The sequence below is a fragment of the Chrysochloris asiatica genome, unplaced genomic scaffold, assembly GCF_000296735.1.
Source record: "Chrysochloris asiatica unplaced genomic scaffold, ChrAsi1.0 scaffold00144, whole genome shotgun sequence".
NCBI lineage: Eukaryota > Metazoa > Chordata > Mammalia > Afrosoricida > Chrysochloridae > Chrysochloris > Chrysochloris asiatica.
In genome coordinates, this window is record NW_006408662.1 from 2,912,784 (window position 1) to 2,921,211 (window position 8,428).

General features: G+C 41.7%; 1 pseudogene; it reads left to right on the top strand.

Moving 5' to 3' along the window:
- Positions 1 to 5,206, top strand: part of LOC102820937 — a 6,540-nt pseudogene extending 1,334 nt beyond the window's left edge.
- The last annotated feature ends 3,222 nt before the right edge of the window (positions 5,207 to 8,428 follow it).

Genomic DNA, 8,428 nt, shown 5'->3' on the forward strand with positions numbered 1-8,428 from the left:
GATGGTGAAATTAGGACATTCCAAAGTAAACAGAAATTGAAAACATCTGCAAACACCAGACCAAACTTACAAAAAATAGCAAAAAGGATTCTTTGAACAGAGAATCAGCAAAAGCAGACAACAATCTGAGACTGACATACTTGAAAATATCACCAAGAACTCAACCCAGACATAGCAGTATTCAAAGCAAAACAAACCTAGAAGACTGAAAATAGGGAACTAGAGATACCAGCATGCACCCAAAAAACACATAAAATAAAAAGAGGGAATAACGTATTTACAAAACTTCCAAAAGAGGACAAAATCAAGTAGATTTCAAGAAAATAAATAAATGAATGAATGAATGAATGAATAAATAAATAAATGAATAAATAAATAAACCTTACTGTAACTGTAAAACTAGATCAAGCCTTACTCCTAGCTGTAGTCCAAGCCCTACCCCTAACTATAACTCCCTAATCTTACCCAACCCTCAAAAAAGGAGAAACCTCACTGCCATCGTTAACTGTGTAATGCGTCACCTCATTTCCACGTGCTGACATCAGAACAGCAGACTCCTTGAGGGAGTTGGTATAGGGCTAGACCTCCAGACTACTTGTAAAAATAGTCCCTGCGTGGTGTTGGGAGAGAAGGGTAAGGGGCTCTGGGAGCAGGGGTGGTTAGCCCAGGGCAACAACAACAACAACAACAAAATATTTACAGCTTTGGAAACCCAAAGTCATGTCATCGTTGGTTCTAAGCTAGTCTTCCAAAATAGAGTTTTTAAATTTTATTTTAGCAATCCATGGTACTTTCAATCTTCTTTGCCAACACCATAGTTCAAATGCATCCGTTCTTCCCAGGTCTTCCTTATTCTTTGTCCAGCCTTCACACACATAAGAGTTGACGTCTTTGCTTTGAAACACTTAAAAGAGGTCTTTTGCAGCAGATCTGCCTCATGCAATACCTCCTTTATTTCTGGATGGCTGCTTCCATGAACATTGATTGTGAAAGCCTGTCAAATGAAATCTTTGACAATTCAATCTCTTCACCATTTATCATGATGTTATTTATTGAATCCACTTGTGAGGATTTTCGTTTCCTTTACATTGATGTGCAGTCTATACTAAGGGCTGTTGTCTTTGATCTTTGCCCTTAAGTACTTCAGGCCTTTTTGGCTTACAGTAAACAAGGTTGTGTCATCTGCATATCATAGCTTGTTAATAAGTCTTCCTCCAATCCTGATGCCATGATCTTCTTCTTATAATCCAGCTTCTAGAGCTCAGCATACAGATTCAGTAAGTATGGTTATAGGATACAATCTTGCTGCACATCTTTCCTGATTTTAAATCATTCAGTAAGTATCTTTTTGTTTCAACAACTGCCTCTTGGTCTATGTACAAATTCCTCATGAGTACAACTAAATGCACTGGAATTCCTAGTCTTCTCAACATCATCCATAGTTTGTTATGATCCACACAGTCAAATAAATGCCTTTGCATAGTCAATGAAGCACAGCTAAATATCTTTCTGGTATTCTCTACTTTCAACCAAGATCCATCTGACATCAACAAATAAGTCCCTAGTTCTATGGTCTCTTGTGAATCTGCCATGAATTTCTGGCAGTTCCCTATTGATGCACTGCTACAACTGTTTTTGGATTATCTTCAACCAAATTTTACTTGCAAGTGATATTAATTATATAGTTAGATGATTTCTACATTCTCTTGGACCATCTTTCTTTGGAGTAGGCACAAATATGAATCTCTTCCAATCAGATGACTAAGTAGTTGTCATTCAAATTTCTTGGCATAAATGAGTGAGGGTCTCCAGATCCCAGTTTTACTTCAGTTTGTTGAAACAATACAGTTTGTATTCTGTCAATTTCTAGAGTCTTGTTTTTTGCCAGTGCCTTCAATGCAACTTGGACCTCTCTCTTCAGTATCATCGGTTCTTCATCATATGCTGCCTCTTGAACATGACCAATGATTTTGAAACAGTGACTGTGTATTCCTTCCATCTTCTTTTGATGTTTTCTGTGTCATTCAATATTTTGACCATAGAATCCTTCAATCTTGCAACCCAAGGCGTGAATTTGTCTTCAGTTTTTCAGCTTGAGAAATGCTAAGCATCTTCTTCCCTTTTGGTTTTCTGATTCCAAGTCTGCACATTTTATCATAATACTTTATTTGTCCTTTTGAGCTGCCGTTTGACATTTTCTGTTTCACTTTTTTACTTCATCATTTCTTTCTGTTTCAAGTTTCAGAGTCTTTTTTTGATATCCATTTTGGTCTTTTTAGTGACCTTTCACTTTCTTCCTGTCTGATGTTCTTGATACCATTCCACAGCTTCTCTGGTTTTCAGTCATGGGTGTCCAATGTATCAAATTTACCCTTGAGATGGTCTCTAAATCCAGGTGGAGTTAGAGAGTCAAGGTCATATTTTGGCTCTTGTGGACTTGTTTTAATTTTTCAGCTTCAGCCTGAACTTGCATATGAGCAATTGATGGTCTGTTACAGTCAGCTCCTGACCTTGTTTTGGCTGATGATGTTGAACTCCTCTACTGTCTCTTCCATGTTGTTGTTGTTGAGTGCCATCAAGTCGGTTCTAACCCACAGTTTGCTGTATAGGGTTTTCCAGGAGCGACTGGTTGAACTGCCCACCTTGTGGTTCAAACCAACTTTGCAGTTCAGTGTATTAACCCACAGCACCACACCAGACTCCTGTCTCTTCCATAGATGTAGTCAATTTGTGTATTTTATCTGGTGAGGTCTGCATATATAGTTGCTGTTTATGTTGTTGACAAGGTATTTGATCAAAGGGGTGGGCATGGAATCTAGGTTAACCTACAACATTCTCTCTCAGGAATTTGAATCTTGAAAGGAGTGCTAAGGATAAGGGAGACATTGGAAGAGCCTCAGGTTCCTAATGCGGAAAGCTCTAGAGTTTCTTAAGTTCTTGCTTTGACTCTGCAAACTTCAGGTATTCTTCCATTAAACCTTTTGTCACCTTACATTTGCACAAAGTGTTTTCATTTGAAACCTTCTGCAAACATCATACTTAATAATGAAACATGGAAAGTATTCTTTTTCAGCCAGGAAACAGGGCATGTTGGATATCATTATTAAATAGTCGACATTATATCACAGGTGTTAGCCAATGTGACACATCAAACAAAAGAAATTTGAAACAAAATATTAGAGAGAAAAAAAGAGAAGGAAACTGTAGTTATTTGAAGATGTAATTACCTAAAATCAAAGAAAAAAGTGATAAACCATCAGTACCAATAGGGAATTAAGGAGATAATAAGACACAGAACTAACCTGTAAAAATCAGCAGCTTTCCTAGACACCAGCCATAACCTATTAGGAAACATTAAAAAAAAAAAAATCCTAACATTAGAATCATTCCCTTTACACCAGGAACAGGGCAGGTTGGATATCATCGTTAATATTCAATGTCGTGTTAGGTGTAGTTAGGTGACATTTGTCAAATACTTTCAGGAAGATGGAGTAGACATACTTTTGCATAGTTCTCTCACTGATCACAGCTGAAAACCTATGACTGGAGGATGACCACTTTCCAGTTGCTTATTGTCAATGTATAAGAAATAATTTATTTCATTGCAGTGGTGTAACTCAGAACCTAGGAGAAGAGTCAGTATAGGTTTATTTCTCTGATGGTTCTCTGCTCTCAATATTAACTGCAAATAATAGTTCATCTCTTTATACAATTCTATTTTGTTTTTTACTTTATTACATTAACCAGCAGAGTGAGCAATCCTACACAGGGTTGCTATGAGTCAGAATAGACTTGATGGTACTTAACAAAAACAGCATATGGAGGAAAATGTTAAGTCAGAGGGGTGATAGCAGATAGTATGTTTTCTTGACTTTCACGTAAATGATACTCATGTTTTCTGGTTAGCCTGAAATTTGTCTAGAAATAATGTTCTTTTTCATACTAAGGAAGTATCCTTTTATTTCAGTTGGAAATACTTGATTTTTCAGCTAGGACTGGATGTTAAAATAGAGCAAAAAAAGTCATTTTTCCATCCATTGATGATACGGCTTTTCTTTTGTGACTCAATAAAGCAACAGATTACACCATTATATTTCCTAAAATTATACATTTCTCACAACTCTAAAAGCATTTATTAGATTGATTGCTGCTGTTATCATTGTTGTTAAGTGTCATGGAGTTGGTTCTGACTCATAGAGACCCTGCATAGAGTTTCGGGAACTCTGGGTGTGGCGCTATAGGATTAGCACTGGTCTGCAAACCACGAGGTCGGCAGTTCAAACTGACAAGTTGCTCCTCAGAAAACCTACACAGAGTTGCTATGAGTCAGAACTGACTTCATGGAACTTAATACCATCAACAAAGGGTTTACAGGAGTGGCTGCTGGGTTTAAACCAACAAGTTTACAGTGAGCAGTCCAATGCTTATCCGACAGCACCACACTAGGACTCCTAGATTGATTTACTAGTATTTAATCTAGAGTTTCTTAGTTTGTATCCATAAAAGAGATCGGTGTTCTCTAGGCCTGCGGCTCGTGTAGCGCATACTGAAGCCAGTGGCTAAGGCAGGAAGGTTACTCTGGGCCTTGGTGGCCCCACGTGTGCACACCATTCCTCGGGATATTTCGGCCTCTGTAGCCCTGAGGCCTGTTGCTTCTGGAAGGACGTGTTTGACCAGCCAGTTGTGGTCTTGTTCTCAAGCAAAATATGCCTTCAGCACCAGTCCCTCAGGCCTCGCTCCTGCTGTCACCCAGCATGCGCCCTATTTTAAGGCACGCTGTGGTCAACGGAGAGTTCAGAGAAGTAAACCTCGATGACCTGAAGGGGAATTATTTGGCCACTCTTCTTGTCCCCTTCGGCTTTCACCTTTGTTTGTCCTACAGAAATGATGGTTTTTAGTGACAAAGCCAATGCAGTTCATGACATAAACCATGAAATCATTGTCGTTTCAGTGGATTTTCACTTTAGCCATCTTGCCTGGGTAAATACACCATGGGAGGACAACAGTCTGGGTCACATGGGCATCCCAATCTTGTCAGATTTAAAGAAACAGACTTCTTGCAACTACGGCATGTTGGTAGGAAACCCTGGTCTTGCACGCAGAGGTCTTTTCATCATTGACCCCAGGAGTCATCCAGCACCTGATTGTCAGCATCCTCCCAGTGGGCCTGTTACGTCCACCCTGGTCCCCTCTCTCAGGAGTCTGAAGAATCCATCTCAACTTAATCTAATTTCTCAAATGTTGTTGTTGTTAAGTGCCGTCGAGTCAGTCCCAACTCATTGAGACCCTGTACAGGGTGCCCAAGGAGCGGCTGGTGAATTTGAACCACTGACCTTGTGGCTCAAACGTTGATCATGCGGTCCAGTGCTTTATCCCACAGACCCACACTAAGAGTGAATGTTTAATTGTACTTGTGTAATTTGAGAAACAATTAAACATTCACTCTGAGGTAGTTTATTGAAAAGCCAAAGTATACTTCAAAGAGAGAAGTGGGTCTGTCTCTGTGAGTGGAGAAGAAAGACCCTGTGGAATTTGGGAGCATGGATTAAGCACAGTTTTCTCTTCCTGGCCTTAGATTCCCTCCCCCAGGAACAGCTCTGATGCCACCCTTCATTGATTACTTCTTAATAAAGGAGTGGTGGTGGTGGTTATGTGCTGTGGAGTCGGTTCTGACTCATAGTGACCCTGCACAGGGTTTCCAAGGTTGCAAATCTTTATGGGAGCAAAAGCCTCATCTTTCTCTGGTGAAACAGCTGGTAGTTTTGAACTGCTGACCTCCTAACCACTATGCTACCAGAGCTCCTTGAGTAAAGGGGAGGAATATTTACTAAAAATCACCCCTTTACTAAAATTCAAATAAATAAATAATAAAGGGGAGGAATATTGATTTGATTTTTAGTAAAGGGGCGCAGGCTTCTCAGGAGTGGAGTGCTGCTCCCTTATGTTTCCCCTGGGGTCGTCTGATCCTGGTGCGATTTTATTCCTGAAGGCTGTTTCCTTTTGAGGTTGGTTGTTTTTCTCAAAGGTGCTACTATTTCTTTCCACCATGGTTAGACCCTACTTTAACTCTGATTGTCCGTTCCATGTCTCTCTTGGGCCAAAGGGGGGGGGGGTGCTCAGGATAGCCCTAGTCCATTTCTATCACTGCCCCCCGAAGATAGAGGACCCTGGTAGCGTAGTGGTTACGAATCGGGCTGCGAACCTTAAGGTCAGTGGTTCGAAACTACCAGCTGCTCAGCGGGAGAAAGATGAGGCTTTCTACTCCCGTAAAGATTTACACCCTTGGAAACCCTGTACAGGGTCGCTATGGGTCGGAACCGACTCGATGGCACATAACAACAACAACAAAAACTATTTGGGAAAAGGGGTGATGAAGTTTCTGGCTTCTTCCTGCTGGTGAGGGTCATGTGAATGTGAAATTCCTATTTCTTCTCCTAAACTTTTTCTTCATATTGGTGTTCTTGCCCTTGGGAGGCAAGGGGCAGATCCTTCCTTGGTCTTGTCCAATGGATTTAATGTAGTTAGAGCAATAAAACTTGGATCTTAATAGCTTGAAGGCGAGAGGAGACAAACCTGGTTAATAAATTCAGCAAGGTAGGTCCTAAGGTTAAAGTCGCAGTAAAAGTAATTATGGGTACTATGAACAGGAATAGGAGTGGCATTGGCCATGAGGTGAATCCTGAAAAAGAATTCTTATTTGAGTTGGCGATTCTAATATATTGTTGCTATTCATTGAATTTAAGGAGCTCTGGTAGCGTAGTGGTTACGAATCGGGCTGCGAACCTTAAGGTCAGCAGTTCGAAACTACCAGCCACTCCGCGGGAGAAAGATGAGGCTTTCTACTCCCGTAAAGATTTACACCCTCAGAAACCCTGTACAAGGGTCGCTATGGGTCGGAACCGACTCGACGGCACTTAACAACAACAACAACAACATTCATTGAATTTAGCCAGGCTTTTTGATGTATAAGTCGCATTGTTCTTTTAGGTACAGGCAGGTTCCTCCCTCACAAGGTTCTGGCTGTTGCCCTGGTGAAGTTCTGTTGAGTTAAAGGGAGACCCCGCCACTGCCCCCTTGTGGTTTCTCCTTTTGTTGTTAAAAGTCTAAACTGGGACATTAGAGGGATAAATGGTACCGCCCTCTTTGTTAACCTTCCCTTAGAATTAAGGGGGAAGGGGAGAGTAGTACCCTCAAAGGCTGTCTGTCTGTCTGGGAGGACCCAGCCCCAGGAGGAACTGCCTCTCCATTTTAGCTACAATACTCAATATGCTCAGTTGCTACACATCTAATATATTCTCGCCTCAGGATTTCATCTGGCCCAAATTTTGTTACAGGCTAGTTCTTGCTGTTTGCTCTCACTGGTGGCATGTTGTCCTCTTGAAACTTGGTACCCCACCATCCCACTTCCTGTGCTGACAAGCTGGTGGTGGCCAGAGGGCCTGATGGTGGGGGAGGAAAGTGTGGCCAGAGATATATTGTTATTAGTGAGCCCCTACTAGGACTGAAGTGTATTGCCCATGTTGTTGTTTATTCTAATGTTAGGCAGATATTGCTGGGTTCTTGTTTTAAGAAGATATTTAGTCCTTTGAGTATTTCTAAGGAGTCCTGGTGTGGTGCTGTGGGTTATGCTCTGGACTGCAAAGTCAGTTTAAACCACAAGGTTCACACTTCAAGCTCACCAGCTGCTCCTGAGACACCTATACAGGGTTACTATGAGTCAGAACCGACTTGATGGCACTTAACAACAAGGAGCTTGTTGAGATGGTGGTAAAGGTGTTAATGAGGAGAGGGGATTCCTGTAAATCTGCTCTTTGGCCAACACCCCTTCCCATGCATCTGTGTGAAAACGTCACCACTTTTGGAGGGAAATAGGGTGAGCACAGCTCCATCTCCTAAGGGACCAGCAGAGCCAGCAAACTTGTAGGTGTAGATGAGGGGCAGTGGAGTTAATGATCTGTAAAGCTGTCGGGGAGACAAAAGAATTCAGTTTTATCCACACAATAATGGTGGGGTTTATACTGTCTGCTGGGATGCCCATCGATACCCACAACTAGACAGGAGGAAGGAGGCTGCTAAAAGATTCTAAAACCTAGTAAGGAGTTCTGGTAGCATAGTTGAAGGACCTTGTGCCAGATCAAAGGAATGGCATTGCAACTACCCCCAATTGGCACTGGATGGGGTCCTGCTTGAGCTTCCAGAAAGCTTGGGTCTTTGTTACACCTGAGACCCCCTCACCCCCCAATCTCCATACCTCCGCCCAAATCTCCATTACCCACGCCCCTCCCACCCCACCCCAGCCCCATTTTAACACACCAGAACTGTATCCAGACCACACCACCTTAAATTCCCCAGTCTGTAAGAGAACAAAAGAGCTCTTGGTCTCCTTTGGTGACTTAAGAGTACCCTGTCTCCCAGGTTTACTCTCAAT